Source organism: Eulemur rufifrons, chromosome 15 (assembly GCF_041146395.1).
Source record: "Eulemur rufifrons isolate Redbay chromosome 15, OSU_ERuf_1, whole genome shotgun sequence".
NCBI classification, from domain to species: domain Eukaryota; kingdom Metazoa; phylum Chordata; class Mammalia; order Primates; family Lemuridae; genus Eulemur; species Eulemur rufifrons.
In genome coordinates this window covers 34,347,272-34,361,363 of record NC_090997.1, presented here as the reverse complement: position 1 = coordinate 34,361,363, position 14,092 = coordinate 34,347,272, and the positions used below count along the sequence as shown (strand labels likewise).

Here is a 14,092-nt window from a genome sequence, read left to right as displayed (position 1 = left end):
CTCCAACTCCTGGGCTCAAGTAATCCTCCCACCTCAGCCTCCCAAGTAGCTGGGACTATAGGTGTTTGCCACCACGCCCAGCTAATTTTTTTTTCTATTTTTAATTGCTCGGCTAATTTTTTCTATTTTTAGTAGAGACGGGGTCTTTTTCTTGCTCAAGCTGTTCTTGAACTCCTGATCTCAAGTGATCCTCCTGCCTCTGCCTCCCAGAGTGCTAGGATTACAGGTGTGAGCCACTGCACCAGGCCCTTTTTGCATTTCTTGATGAAATGATTACAGTGGGTTTCAACCTTAGTTGCATATTAAAATCATCTGGTGAGTGTTAAAAAAATCCCAATACTCATGATATCCTCAAGACTAAGAGCATTAGAAACTAAAGGCTGGAACCCAGGCATCAGAAATTTTTTAAAGCTCCCCAGAGAAATCCAGTGTGCAGCCAAGGGCAAGGACCACTGATTGTAGGTGAAAAAATGATGTTCCCTAGTCTCTTTCAGTCAGAGCCGAGGAGTGTGTTTGAATAGTTCACCATTCTGTTTTCCTTAGTTCCACTGATATATTTTGCAGAGGAGCAACTTGAGACAACGTAGGTGCCTTATAAGACAACAGGAAATAATTACATCATAAAAAACAGAAGAAAAAATAAAAAAAATCCCTGGACAAATTGGTGATATAGGAGCAAGGTTTTGTCCAATCCTGGCATTCTAGTCATCTGAATAATAACTGAATTCCAGTTATTATCTTCTACCTCCAGCTGTCTAAAACCCCACGGTTTTCAGATTTTGGCACTCCTTCTCTTTTAAATGAGTCACTATTGTTTTTACACACAAGAAGCTTACATCTTAATAGTCCAAAATAAAATCATGTTGTCGAAAATCTAGCAGAAAACATTTATTTTGTCTGTGGAGGAATGATAATGTCCTCCTCATGTTTGAGGCAATAGAAGAAATTATAAACCAGAGAGCAAACAGCTTTCATCATGAAGACACAAAATTTTACTACCCACAATAACTAAATTATAACACCAAAAAAGCTCTTGATTAGGAAAAAATTGCAAAATAGAAAGAAGGCTTAATATCTGTAATGTATAAGGCACTTATTTAAATGAATCACAATCCAAAATATAAATTTATAAATAAGTCAATCAGGAGAAACTACTAGGAAAAAATGACTGAAAACTATTCAAGCTTACTAGAAATTAAAAAAAATACATTGAAAGTATGGACTTCTACCTATTTAATTTGCAAAATAATAATAACATGCAAAATTGAGATCAATTTGGTACACTTTAACATTGCTGGTGACGATGTAAATTGGAACAAATTTTTATGACAATAAAAAACTTAAAAAAATTCATAATCAGAAATCTTATAATTTTGTACCAGAGAAGTTTTCTTTGGAAAATAATTTCAAAAAGAAAGATAGCTTAATGCAGTAATATTTATTGTATTGTTTCCTACTATAGAAAAATATTTATACAAATTTCAATGTCTTAGAGTGGGAAACTGTAAGTTATAGTATATTATATAACTTGACCATGAAAGTATACTACATAGCTATGAAAAAGATAATTATGAACAGTATGTAATAAGATGAATATATTTTAAAATGTGTAATCAAATTAAAATATGAAACTAAATACTTATGTTGATTATTACAATGTGTAATGATGCATGAAAAGAAAACCAGCTAGAAGAGAATATGTAAAAATGAAATTAGTTGTACTAGCACATGAGATTATAAATTAGTTGTATTTCTTTTAAAATTCCTTAAGGAATTTAAGGTTTTTCCATCATAAAAAATATGTGCTTTTTGATATAGAGTATTTGAAAAATAGAAAAACAATTAGAATAAAGAAGAAAATCTTCCAAAGTTTCAAAAGTTAAAGGCAACCACTATTAGGATACGTTTCTTACAGTGAAAGTGTGAGGGCTAGAAGTCCACAGCACATTTTTATTTTAGGAAATTTAAACGAAGCATGCAGTATTCTATTTCGTTATGCTATGGGGAACACACATTAAAATGTCCACGATTAATGGTGGTGATAACTAATTTATTACATCCTGTCATGAAGTATAATTTATTTTCCAAGGGCTCCTTCCTTCTGATGCTAGTTGTATTTCAATTAGTCACCCCCCCCATCACCCTCACCCTCCGCTCTCATTTCTCAGCACCTTAAATATCATCCTAAATTTAGAGGTTCCATTTTAGACACGTGCTAATCCAAAAACAATTCCTTTGATTTAACTAGAATTTAAAGTAACTATTTGGACCCTGCTGCAGTAGCACAATTTCATTTAGCTAAGTTCTTTTTTTTTTTTTTTTTTTTTTTTTGAGACAGAGTCTCACTCTGTTGCCCAGGCTAGAGTGAGTGCCGTGGCGTCAGCCTAGCTCACAGCAACCTCAAACTCCTGAGCTCAAGCGATCCTCCTGTCTCAGCCTCCCGAGTAGCTGGGACTACAGGCATGCACCACCATGCCCGGCTAATTTTTTCTATATATATTTTTAGCTGTCCATATAATTTCTTTCTATTTTTAGTAGAGATGGGGTCTCGCTCTTGCTCAGGCTGGTCTCGAACTCCTGAGCTCAAACGATCCGCCCACCTCGGCCTCCCAGAGTGCTAGGATTACAGGCGTGAGCCACCGCGCCCGGCCTAGCTAAGTTCTTGGCTAGGACCTTTTTTCCTGTTCCATGCTAGATGTTGCTAAGTTACCAAGAGACAAACTAGGTCTTCAAGGCACTAGTAAGGAACCTAGAACAATACTCCGGGTAACATATTTGTCAAAGTCAATTTCTCACCGCATGTAAAGTTAAACATCTCTGATTGCCACATGAGGGAACTTTGTTCTGATAGTTCAGAAGCCCTTGCTCAGCCTCATCTTACTAGGGCCTTTCCATCCCATGTCCCAGCCATACCAAACTGTCAACGGTTTCTCTAGGAGCTGTATAAAAGTCATCACCATTCTCCCAAGGGGACTGGCTACACACCCTCATCCACCCGCCTTTCCTTTCCTGTTTGTTTGGCTGGCAATCTCTGGGTGCCGAATTTGTGGTGGACAGATTATAATATGTGCAGGGCACCAAAAATAGCAAGAGGCACCCCCAAATGGGGAGAACCTCAGAATAATTAGAACATGCCATTTAAATTTCAGCACACATGTAACTTTTGTGCCATTTTGAGAACTATAACTTTATTCTGCAGTCTAGAAATTACTTTCATTTTAAGTTATCCTAAGCACAGAGGATGACGTGTGGAGGGCAGCAATGGTTTAGAGCCTTAGGCCCACTTTAAATTCTTGGATCTATAAGTTTATAATTAGTAAATAATGGAAGGATTTTAGCATCGGTACAAAAAGCAAGAGGGATCTCTCTCTCTCTCTAGTTGTCTATGTTATCCACATTTATATAACAAAAAGGCAATCCAGACTTATTTTTCTCTTCAAGAACAAGGTAACACTAATGGAAAGGAAAATACATTACAGCAAGATATAATGTTACCTCATATGTAACTTTTAGATCTATCACTCCTTTGTCGTTTTCTGAATGTGACCTTTATCTCAATACCTTATATTGTTGGTAGTGTAGGAACAAATTGTGAAATTTCAGTCATGTGACCATTTTTTACTCAGTTCTGAATTTTAGAAAATTTGGAGTAAACAGCTTACAAATGAATTTTTATTAAGAGTTAGGAAATCAGTGATTAACAGATTCAACATAATCTCCATCAAAATACTGTCATATTTCACAGATCTAGAAGAAATAATTCTATGCTTCATTTGGAACCAAAAAAGAACCCAAAGAGCCAAAACAATCTTAAGCAAAGAGAACAAATCTAGGGGCATCATGTTACCAGACTTCAAATTATACTATAAGACTATAGTAACCCAAATAGCATGGTACTCATATAAGAATAGAGACATAGACCAATGGAACAGAATAGAGAACCCAGAAATAAAACCATCTACCTAAAACCAATTGATCTTTGACAAAGCAGACAACGACATACACTGAGGAGAGGAAGCCCTATTCAATAAATGGTGCTGAGAAAACTGGATAGCTTCATGCAGAAGAATGAAACAAGACCCCTACCTCTTACCACTTACAACAATTAATTCAAGATGGATAAAAGATTTAAATGTAAGGCATAAAAACATAAAAATTCTATTAGAAAATGTAGGAAAAGCTCTTCTAGACATCAGCCTAGGCAAAGGATTTATGACTAAGACCCCAAAAGCAAATACAGCAACAACAAAAATAAATAAATGGGACCCGACTAAATTAAAAAGCTTCTGCACAGCAAAGGAAATAATCAACAGAGTAAATAGACAACATACAGAATGGGAGAAAATATTTACAATTTCAATTAGCCCTGATAAAGGGCTAATATCAAGAATATACAAAGAAATCAAACAAATTAGCAAGAAAAAACCCCGAACCACCCCACTAAAAAGTGGGTAAAAGACATGAACTGAAGTTTTTCAAAAGAAGATAGACAAAAGACCAACAACCATATGAAGAAATGCTCACTATCAATAATTATCAGGGAAATGCAAATTAAAATCACAATGAGATATCACCTTACCCATGTCACAATGGCCATTATTAAAAAGTCAGAAAAACAATAGATATTGACGTGAATGCAGAGGGAAAGGAACACTTTATACACTGTCGGTGGGAGTGCAAATTAGTACAACCTCTATGGAAAACAGTATGGAGATTCCTCAAACCCAGCAATCCCACTACTGGCTGTCTACCCAAAGGAAAAGAAGTCATTTTATCAAAAAGACACCTGCACTCAAATGTTTATTACAGCACAATTCACAATTGTAAAGATGTGGAATCAACCTAAGTGCCCATCAATTCATGAGTGGATTAACAAAATGTGGTTATACACACACACACACACACACGCACCATGGAGTATTACTACTCAGCCATGAAAAGGAATGAAATAATGTCTTTTGCAGCAACTTGGATGGAACTGGAGACCATTATCCTAAGTATCTCTGGAATGGAAAAACAAACACCACATGTATTCTCTAACAATTGGGAGCTAATCGATGGGCACACACGGGCACAAAGAGATCTAAAGGTCATTGGAAATCAAGAAGGGGGAGGGGAGAGAAAGGGAGGGGTAAAAACCTGCCTATTCGGTACAAAGAACACTATTTGGGTGATGAGGACACTAAAAGCCCTGACTTAAGCATTATAAAAGGTATCTATGTAACAAAAACATTTGTACCTTCTTAATATTTTGAAATAAAAAATAGTTAGGAAATTTTTGATGCATCTGTGAACACATTCCCATTACTTTTTTCCTAGGCTATAGAGTTAAAATGATGCAATATTTTAAAAAATTCTGAAAAATAGAAAAAATTATTTTTACTGGGAAAAAAGTCCAAGTATTCGTATCTGTAGCATCTACTGGTTTCACAAATATCTTTCTGAGGTTTTAAAGCAATATTTTAGTTAAAGAGCTGATTCTATTATTTTGAGCAGGCAATTGCATTTTCCTGTGTATTTTTACCAAAGTCCATGTAATTTATATTGCAAATGTTGTTAGCACAGCTGAAGATTACAGATTGACAGAGATTCGATAGAGATTGCATAATTTAGCTGGGCTTGCTGTTTATTTACTTTTTAAAACTGATGCTTATTTTTCATCAACTTTATCTCCATTTTGATTAAGAGCCAGTGGAGGAACAGCTTAAGCCCACTCAGCGGCTGTGCCCATTCGGTGGCCTGGGCAAGGGAGTTGCAGAGCAGGCTTCCGTGGCAGGCTGAGTGTTCCAGCCTTCAGTAGGAACCTGCTAAATAGGCTTGGGGGCACCTGCACACCTTCAGGTCAGTCTGCAACTGCAGGTAGCGTAGCAGTGAACTCAGGAGCCGAAGCAGTCCATTCACCCTGAAATTCCTCCTTGGTCACAGCTTTTTCAGCAGCAGCCTGCTCTTCTTTTTCAGTATCGCCAGGATCTCTGTAGCAGCACAGATCAGGCATGAACTCTCATGGGTGTTCAGAGGAGACAGTGCCACGCATGAGCAGAACTTCCCAGGCCAGGATCCGCCACATCAGACCCACTGAATGGGCTCCCTTGTTGTGACATGGGATGGTGATGTCCACATAACAGAGGAGAATCTGTGTTAACGGTATGCAGGTTAACATAACAGGCCTCTGTGAGAGGCTGGTGCTCAGCCCTGGGATCAGTAACCAGGTGTGGCTCCTGGCAGGCTGCCTGGATCTGGTCAGTGAAGGTTCCCAGAGTGAGCAGCCAGCCATAGAAGTGGCTCCAGTGGCAGCAGCAAACTTCAGCACAGCCCGCTGGCCAGTATTTCTGGAGGATATGACATTGACATCAACAGGTTTTTTAATGGCAACGATGGCATGAGCTGCCAGCAGAGGCTTCTCTCAATCCCCTTCAAATTTGATGTATTAATAGATGCCATCACTTTTCCTTTGGTAGATGCATTGTTCCATTTGAAGGTCAAGGTTGGTGCCACCTAAGTGGGTTCCTGCTGCAAGGAATTTGAGACATCCTCCTCCTTTATTTGCAGGACATCAAGGGCTCTGGACATTGTGAAAATTTCTCAAGTTACAATGGGAATCTGGAACAATGCCATATGGACAGCTCTTTGGGTAGGGTGGAAAGGCTATTTTGTTTTTTAGTGTTATGACATTCTTGACATGGAACAGAAAATTTAGGACTCAGAATAAATAATTCTAGGACACATTCAAATACACTATCAGAGGAAGAGAAGAGGAGGCAACAACAACAAAATTTTGAAAGTGGGAAGGCAGATGGACAAGTTAGGTAACTGACTAGCTGACAGCAGAGAGAAAACCCTATGCCAACACTGGGAAAGCTAAGAAACAGTAAGATTTATATTCTAGGAGACTCAAAAGGCTCAGGAATTGGCAGCATTAGGTACCTCCGGGTTCAAGGGTAAAGGGGGATAACTAGGACAACAAGGAAGGTTGTGTGCAATCTGCCCAGACCCCTATATGGTCCTCTCCTTTTCCAGCAGAAGACAGAAATCTTTGGATGAGAGGTCATGCTCCCCATGCAAAGATCCACGCAGTACAGTCCAAGGACAAGCATTAAACTAAAAGCTGGGGTATTAAGTTACCACATATGGACTGAATGTTGAGAACCTGCCACCACCCACTCATCATCATCACAATGGCAGCAAGATTCTTACCCTCCAGGAGTTTGGATGGGTACTCTCTAAGGACTCTGACCAGCAGAAGAAGAAGGAGCTAAAGATATTGACACCAGGAATTCCCCAAGAAATGGTTGGCCACCTATGGCAGAGATCAAAGCTGATCAGCTGATCCTCCAATAATATGCTCAGGAATTCCAGTTACCCTTGTAGTACCCACACTTTATTATGAGGAGACATCCAGGGTTTACCAAATACCTGAGAAAATCTTCCAACACAAAGATAGAGATCAAAAGCAACTAAAACGAAATAGAAACTAAGGAAAAGAAAATTTCAAAACAGTGTTGTTAATATTTTCATAGATATTTATAAGGCTGGATACTGTATCCAAGCAACAAAAATAGGATGCTGAAATAAAGGAACACTTAGTGAACAACAACAATAAAGAAACTTAGAAATGATAGCAGAAGTGAAAATCTCAATAAGAGGTTTGGATAATAAAGCTGACCAAAAATCCTAGAAAGTAGAGCAAAAAGACAAAGAGGTAAAATATGGGAGAGGAAAGATAAGAAAATCATGACCAGTCTGCAAGTCCAGCTTCCAAATAACAGATTTCCATAAAGAGAGAACAGAGAAAATTTCCAAAAAAAAAAAAATCAATAAAATATTCTAGAATGGACAAAAGCCATTTCCAGATATACAAGCTCTTAAAAAATTTGCTTTCCGTGCACTCTTCAAGTACATGGAAAAATTATAGAACAGCAGATCAGATTAGTGGTTGTCAGGAATGTACTAGAGGATGTACTTCATCAAAACGGAAAAGTAAACCAAGAGAGCGGATGACACGGGCACAGAAAACATGAGAGACACACCAGGAGTCACCAGGGTGACGGTGAAGGAAAATCCCTGTGCACCAGGTGGGGAGGGAAATCGGTCCAGATAGGACTAGTGTGAATCAAGGGACAGCACATTGACAGCTGTCATTACCATGCCTTCTGTCATCATACTGTATTTTATTAATACCTCAAAAAATCTTGGAGTTTTACTTTCTGAAAGAATGAAGCAAATCAAGAAAGATGAAAACATGAGATCCTGGAAACGGGGAATCCAATCTAGAGGAAAATAAAAGAGAATTCCAAAGATAATGGCTATGCAGCAGGCTGAGAGAGCAGCCAGGTCAGATAAAAAGAGGATGAAAGTTTCCAGGATGTATCCTCTGAGAAACGTCACAATGGAACTGATTGGTTATCTGATGCAACTGACATTGTGAAAAATTCTACCGAGAATCATTGGAAGATGTGGAAAGAATTATGAAAACAACAACACACAAGGTATTTATTTACTACAGGAAATGCAAAAACCAAGAAACAATTGTAGTGCAATATAATACATAGGCATAATGTAGACATTAAATTTTGGCATCAAAAAACCATAGTAACTTATATTAGAAGGATGGGAGGGTCTGCAGAAAGAAAACAGTGAAAAAAGAGCTAAATCTTCATTTACCAGAATAGGAAGTAAATAGATGATGTTCAAAATTGATTAACCAGAAGTTAGCAGTATGCACATATTATTGGAAAAATATGAAGATATGTAATTATAAAAAAAAACCCAGCTATAAATATAGAAAATGGTTGCTTTTGGAAAGGAGGCTGGTGGGGGAGGGTGTAGAGTGGGAGAGTTGAGGAAGAAAACTATCACATTCTGTTATAAAGGGCCTATATTATTTTATTTTTAATTTATTTTATTATTTTTGAATTGAACTTTCTTTTTTTTATTTATTTATTTATTTATTTTTTTTTTTTTTTTACAGAATCAAAGAGTCTAACAGTATATCTTGTTAGATACAGTATGTCCTCATAATGTATACATTATTTCTTGTACAATGATATGAAATAATATGGGAAATATTCATGATAAATTATTAAGTGAACAGTGCAAGTTAAAAACAATAGTTTCATATTTTTTTCCCCCACCCCCCCTTTCCCGAGTCAGCACCTTCAAGTGTTAGCACTCCCCAAACGGTGCGCAATGCACTCATTGTGTAGGCATACCCCCATCCCCTCCCCCACCCCCCACCTCAGTCTGATGTCCAATTGGTGTCATTCCCAGGTTTGTATTTAGGTGATGATCAAGGAAACCAATTTTCTGGTGATGAACTTTCAATTTTGAGGTAACTGTAGATTCTCATGTGGTTGAAGACATAATGCAGGTATCCTATGTACCTTCTCCCCAGCTTCCCCCAGTGGTAACATCTTGCAAAACTGTGGTGCAACATCACAGCCAGGGTATTAAGGTTGATGCAGTCATTTCCATCACCACAAGGAGTCCTCATGTCACCCTTTTAGAGCCACACCCCTTCCCTCCTATCCCCCAGCCATGATTCCTGGCCACCACTCCTCTGATCTACTTTTCTATAATTTTGCCATTTCAAGAATGTTATATAATTGGATAATATAGTATGTGACCTTTTGGAATTGACATTTTTTAACTCAGTGTAATTCCCTCAAGATTCATGCGAGTTGTGTGTATCAATAGTTTGCTCGCCTGTATTGCTGAGTGGTATTCCATGGCACGTGCGCACCACAGTTTGTTTAACCTTCGCCTGCTGAAGGACACCTGGATTGCTTCCAGTTTTTGGTTATTATGAATAAAGCTGCTCTGACCATTCATGTATAGGTTTTCTATGAACATAACTTCTCTGGGATGAATGCCCAAGACTAAAATTACTTGGTCATATAGTAACCGCATATTTAGTTTTGTAAGAAACTACCAAACTGTTTTCCAGAGAGACTGTACTATGCTACATTCTCACCGGCAGTGTATAAGTAATCCAGCTTCTCTGCATCTTCCCCAGCATTTTGTGTTGTCATTATTTTTTAAATTTTAGTCTTTCTCATAAATATGTACTGATATCTCCTGTAATTTTAATTGGCCTTTCCCCAATGACTAATGATATTAAACATCTTGCCATGCACTTATTTTCTATCTGTATATCCTCTTCAGTGAAATGTCCATTCGTGTTTTCTGCCTATTTTCTAATTCAACTCTTGTTTTCCTGTAGAATTTTGAGAGTTCTTTACATATTCTAGATACTAGTCTTTTGTCAGATATGTCATTTGTACATATATTCTCTCCAATTGCAGCTTGCCTTTTCATTCTCTTAGGGTCATTTGCACAGCAAAAGTTTTTAATTTGGATGAGATCCACTTTATCAATTTTTCTTTTATGGATAATGCTTTTGGTATTGAGTCTAAGAACTTTTTGCTTAGCTCTAGATCCCAAAGATTTTCCTTTGTGTTTTTTTTCTAAAAGTTTTATGCTATATATTTAAGTCTCTGATTCATTTTGAGTGATCTTAATTATTTGACTTTTAAAACTAGGCATATGTATTTGGTAAAACAAAAACTCTTAGAAAGAAACCTAGAAGGCTCAAATAGTAATATTGGTTCTTACTATTCGTAATACACTCCATGTATTTCCTATTCTGTCCTACCCCATGTCACTTTACACCAGACCTTCCCATCTTGCCCCATAACTTCTCATCTCCTTCTATTTCACTGCATGAAAAAAATGCTGATCATAACCTATTCATTTGATTTCATGACATTTTACCATAGCTTGAAAAGCACAGTAGACACAGTCTTTCCTGCCTGGTACACATCCCTCATCTTTACTTTTCAGTATGTCTTCTTTACTAACTTCATCACTAATTCTATCTCAGACATTTAAAAAAAATTGCCCACTGTTCTTTGACATGAAAGATAAAAAAACTATTTTGTCCTGAGGTTTGTTATCTGCCCCCTTTCCACATGCTTCTCTACAAGGTGATGAGAAATGCACAAGGTCTGCATTTCTGCTACTTGACACAAGCCCTAAAGCACAAGAGAGCACTGGCAGCTTCAATAGCTGGTTGAAATAAATTCTGAGAAAATGAGAGGTACTCTTGTCATTTTCTCTTTTAAGTTCTCTACCTTTCTATAGTCACAGCAGAAATAGAACACCATCTCCTTATCTCTTGCAAAATATATTCTTGGTGACTTCCTGAAATATTTTTTATCTCAACTTTCATTACAAACTTTTGGTACATAGTTGATTATTCCTATGGCAGGCAAAACAGACTGTCCACAGTGCCTGCAAACACAGTAAACTAGGTTGCTGGGAGATTCAGTCAAAACAGTAATCTAACTGTGCTTACCAAGTATACTAACCCATACTCTTTTGTGATCTGGAAAATTTGATTTTTATTGTGTTTGTTCTCAGGCTTGCTGATTAGCAACATTAGAAGTACTATTAATAATTCACACTAATGAGGATGTCTATTATGTAAGATACTACTGCACTCGAACATTTTCTCTTTACAATCAAGGACCCCACTTACACTGAGTATATAATTCATGCATACTCAGCATTTTAAATTATGTCAATTATGATATTAATTTCTCTAAGATTCTCTATTAAGGATGGTCAATTAACTTGACTGGCTAGCAGGAATACTGGCAAAATTTCATAAATAGTTTCTGGCACTTAATCAAAAGGAATCTCTCTGTTTTGAGTGATGATATAAAGCACTACAGAGTTTTCAAAAACAATTACTATGGTCTCTACTGCTAAAATTGCTGGTCACACCACAATAATGGCTTTAGTAACTGTTGATAAGGTAAAAAGAAAAAAACATAAAGAATTTTGTTTCTTTCTTCTTTTTAATTACATATGTTATATACGCTATCTTTATTCAGATGGGAACACTAGAATATATTTTTATGTGTTCTTTAAAAATTATCTCAACTGTAAAGTAATAGAAGAGTTTCATTATCTTCTTAAAATCACTCAAATACCCACTTATTGACTACCTGAGCATTCAGTGATCCAGCAATAACACTTTTAATAGTAGGCACATCCGGCCGGGCGTGGTGGCTCACGCCTGTAATCCTAGCACTCTGGGAGGCCGAGGCGGGTGGATCGCTCAAGGTCAGGAGTTCGAGACCAGCCTGAGCAAGAGCGAGACCCCATCTCTACTAAAAATAGAAAGAAATTATATGGACAACTAAAATATATATAGAAAAAAAATTAGCCGGGCATGGTGGTGCATGCCTGTAGTCCTAGCTACTCGGGAGGCTGAGGCAGGAGGATCACTTGAGCCCAGGAGTTTGAGGTTGCTGTGAGCTAGGCTGACGCCACGGCACTCACTCTAGCCTGGGCAACAAAGTGAGACTCTGTCTCAAAAAAAAAAAAAAAAAAAAAATAGTAGGCACATCCTATGCCTCAGTGATACATCTTGTGTGTGGGTTTTTTAAATAATCCCAAAGCAATTTTTATTAATAAAGCTTAATTAATTGACTCTTGAATAATTAAAGACTGACTAATCTATTTGTTCATAATCTGTTCACTATTCATTCAAAATAAATATTTTCCAAGCAACTACCATGTGCCACACACAGTGCTGTCACGTAGTAAGCCAATGCCTCTCTCCCAGAGTGACTGAAATATTTCTGTCATCAGGGTAGCCAGCATTTAACATATGAACTTCTATTTAACCTTGTGACAGAGGTCCTAGCCAGCTCAATACGCTATTAAAAGAAAAGGTTTTAGGGACTGAAAAAGGAGAAAGAAAAACTGCTGTTATTCACAGATGATAGGATTGTTTACATAGAACCCTCCCCCTGCCCCCCCCAAAAGAAATATTTCTGTCATCTTCAATGAAGGCAATGATCTCTGATAAATAGTAATATCATGGGGCATAATAAAGATAAATTCATTCTTTCTGTGATTATATGAATTATTCAACATGAGGACTCTTAAAAACTCAGAATGAAGGAATACAGTTTGCGTGAGCATATAACTTTTAACCTTCTATTTACCACAGGTAGGAATTGCCATCAAGTACTGGAAGAAGGGAAGATGCAAATTAATGAAGTCCAGGACTTCAACTTATTAAAATTAATGCAGAAATTAGCATTAATGAATTAAATACATTTGCTATATTGAGCACTTATTCTGTGCTGGACATTGTATAAGAATTTTACACACATTATGTCTCATTATTACTACACAACCTTATTAGGTAGGTATCATTCCTGCTACTTTAGAGAGTGAGAGATAAAGAGAGAGGAAAAAGAGAAACAAACTAAAGTGCAGTAAGATTAAGTCACTTGTCTCATCTCAACCTAGTGGAGGAACCAGGATTTGATACAAGTTCTGTTTTACTTAAAAATCATGCACTATGTCTGATTAATTCAATTTTCATAAAATATTCCTTGAGAACTTACCATACTCATGGCACTATGAGTTTTCTCAATAAAAACAAAATCAAAAACATAAAACTCACAGCTTCGTGAAAACATTGTTTACTCATAATTACAAAAAACAATGTTTATAGTTCCACTACAAAAGGCATTTGTAACAAAAGCAAGGTAAATTCATAGTGTAAAAGGACTGCCTTTATCAGCACCGAATGTCGAGCGCAATCCTGGCAAAGCCAAGTGGCCGGCCACATTCAGATCATTGAGATAGTTGTTGCTACACATCTGAAACGTCATCTTCAGACAGCCTCCTTACTCAGTAGTAACATAACTAGGTCAAATCAGAACAGAGTGATGAATTGCTCTTCCCATTCTAGACTAAGACAGACAGTACTTCATCATACGGAGATATTCTGAATCAGTGTGACTTAGAGGGACTTATTTAATCCTATTTCCACAGGGATGAGATCTGTTTTTTTTTTGAACCATATTCAGAAACATCTGATCTCAATCAAAGCAGTCATGCTTTATAATGGTCCTACAGACTGCAGAATCACTAATCTGCATTACGATTAAATCAAATCTGTTGGGGAATTCTAAGTAGATCCAGCAAACTTTTTCTCAACTTTCAACTCTTATTCGGCTAGCAGTGATACTGCCAGGAGATGCCAACATGTTAACCCCAAGATCATTTG

At 37.1% G+C, this 14,092-nt stretch overlaps 1 protein-coding gene and 1 pseudogene across 5 annotated transcripts in view; both read right to left on the bottom strand.

Moving 5' to 3' along the window:
* The window catches only part of KCNQ5 (potassium voltage-gated channel subfamily Q member 5), a 508,163-nt gene that overhangs the window by 32,186 nt on the left and 461,885 nt on the right, over nucleotides 1-14,092 (bottom strand). The window lies entirely within an intron of this gene.
* Nucleotides 5,638-13,694, bottom strand: LOC138395586 (small ribosomal subunit protein uS2-like; annotated as a pseudogene).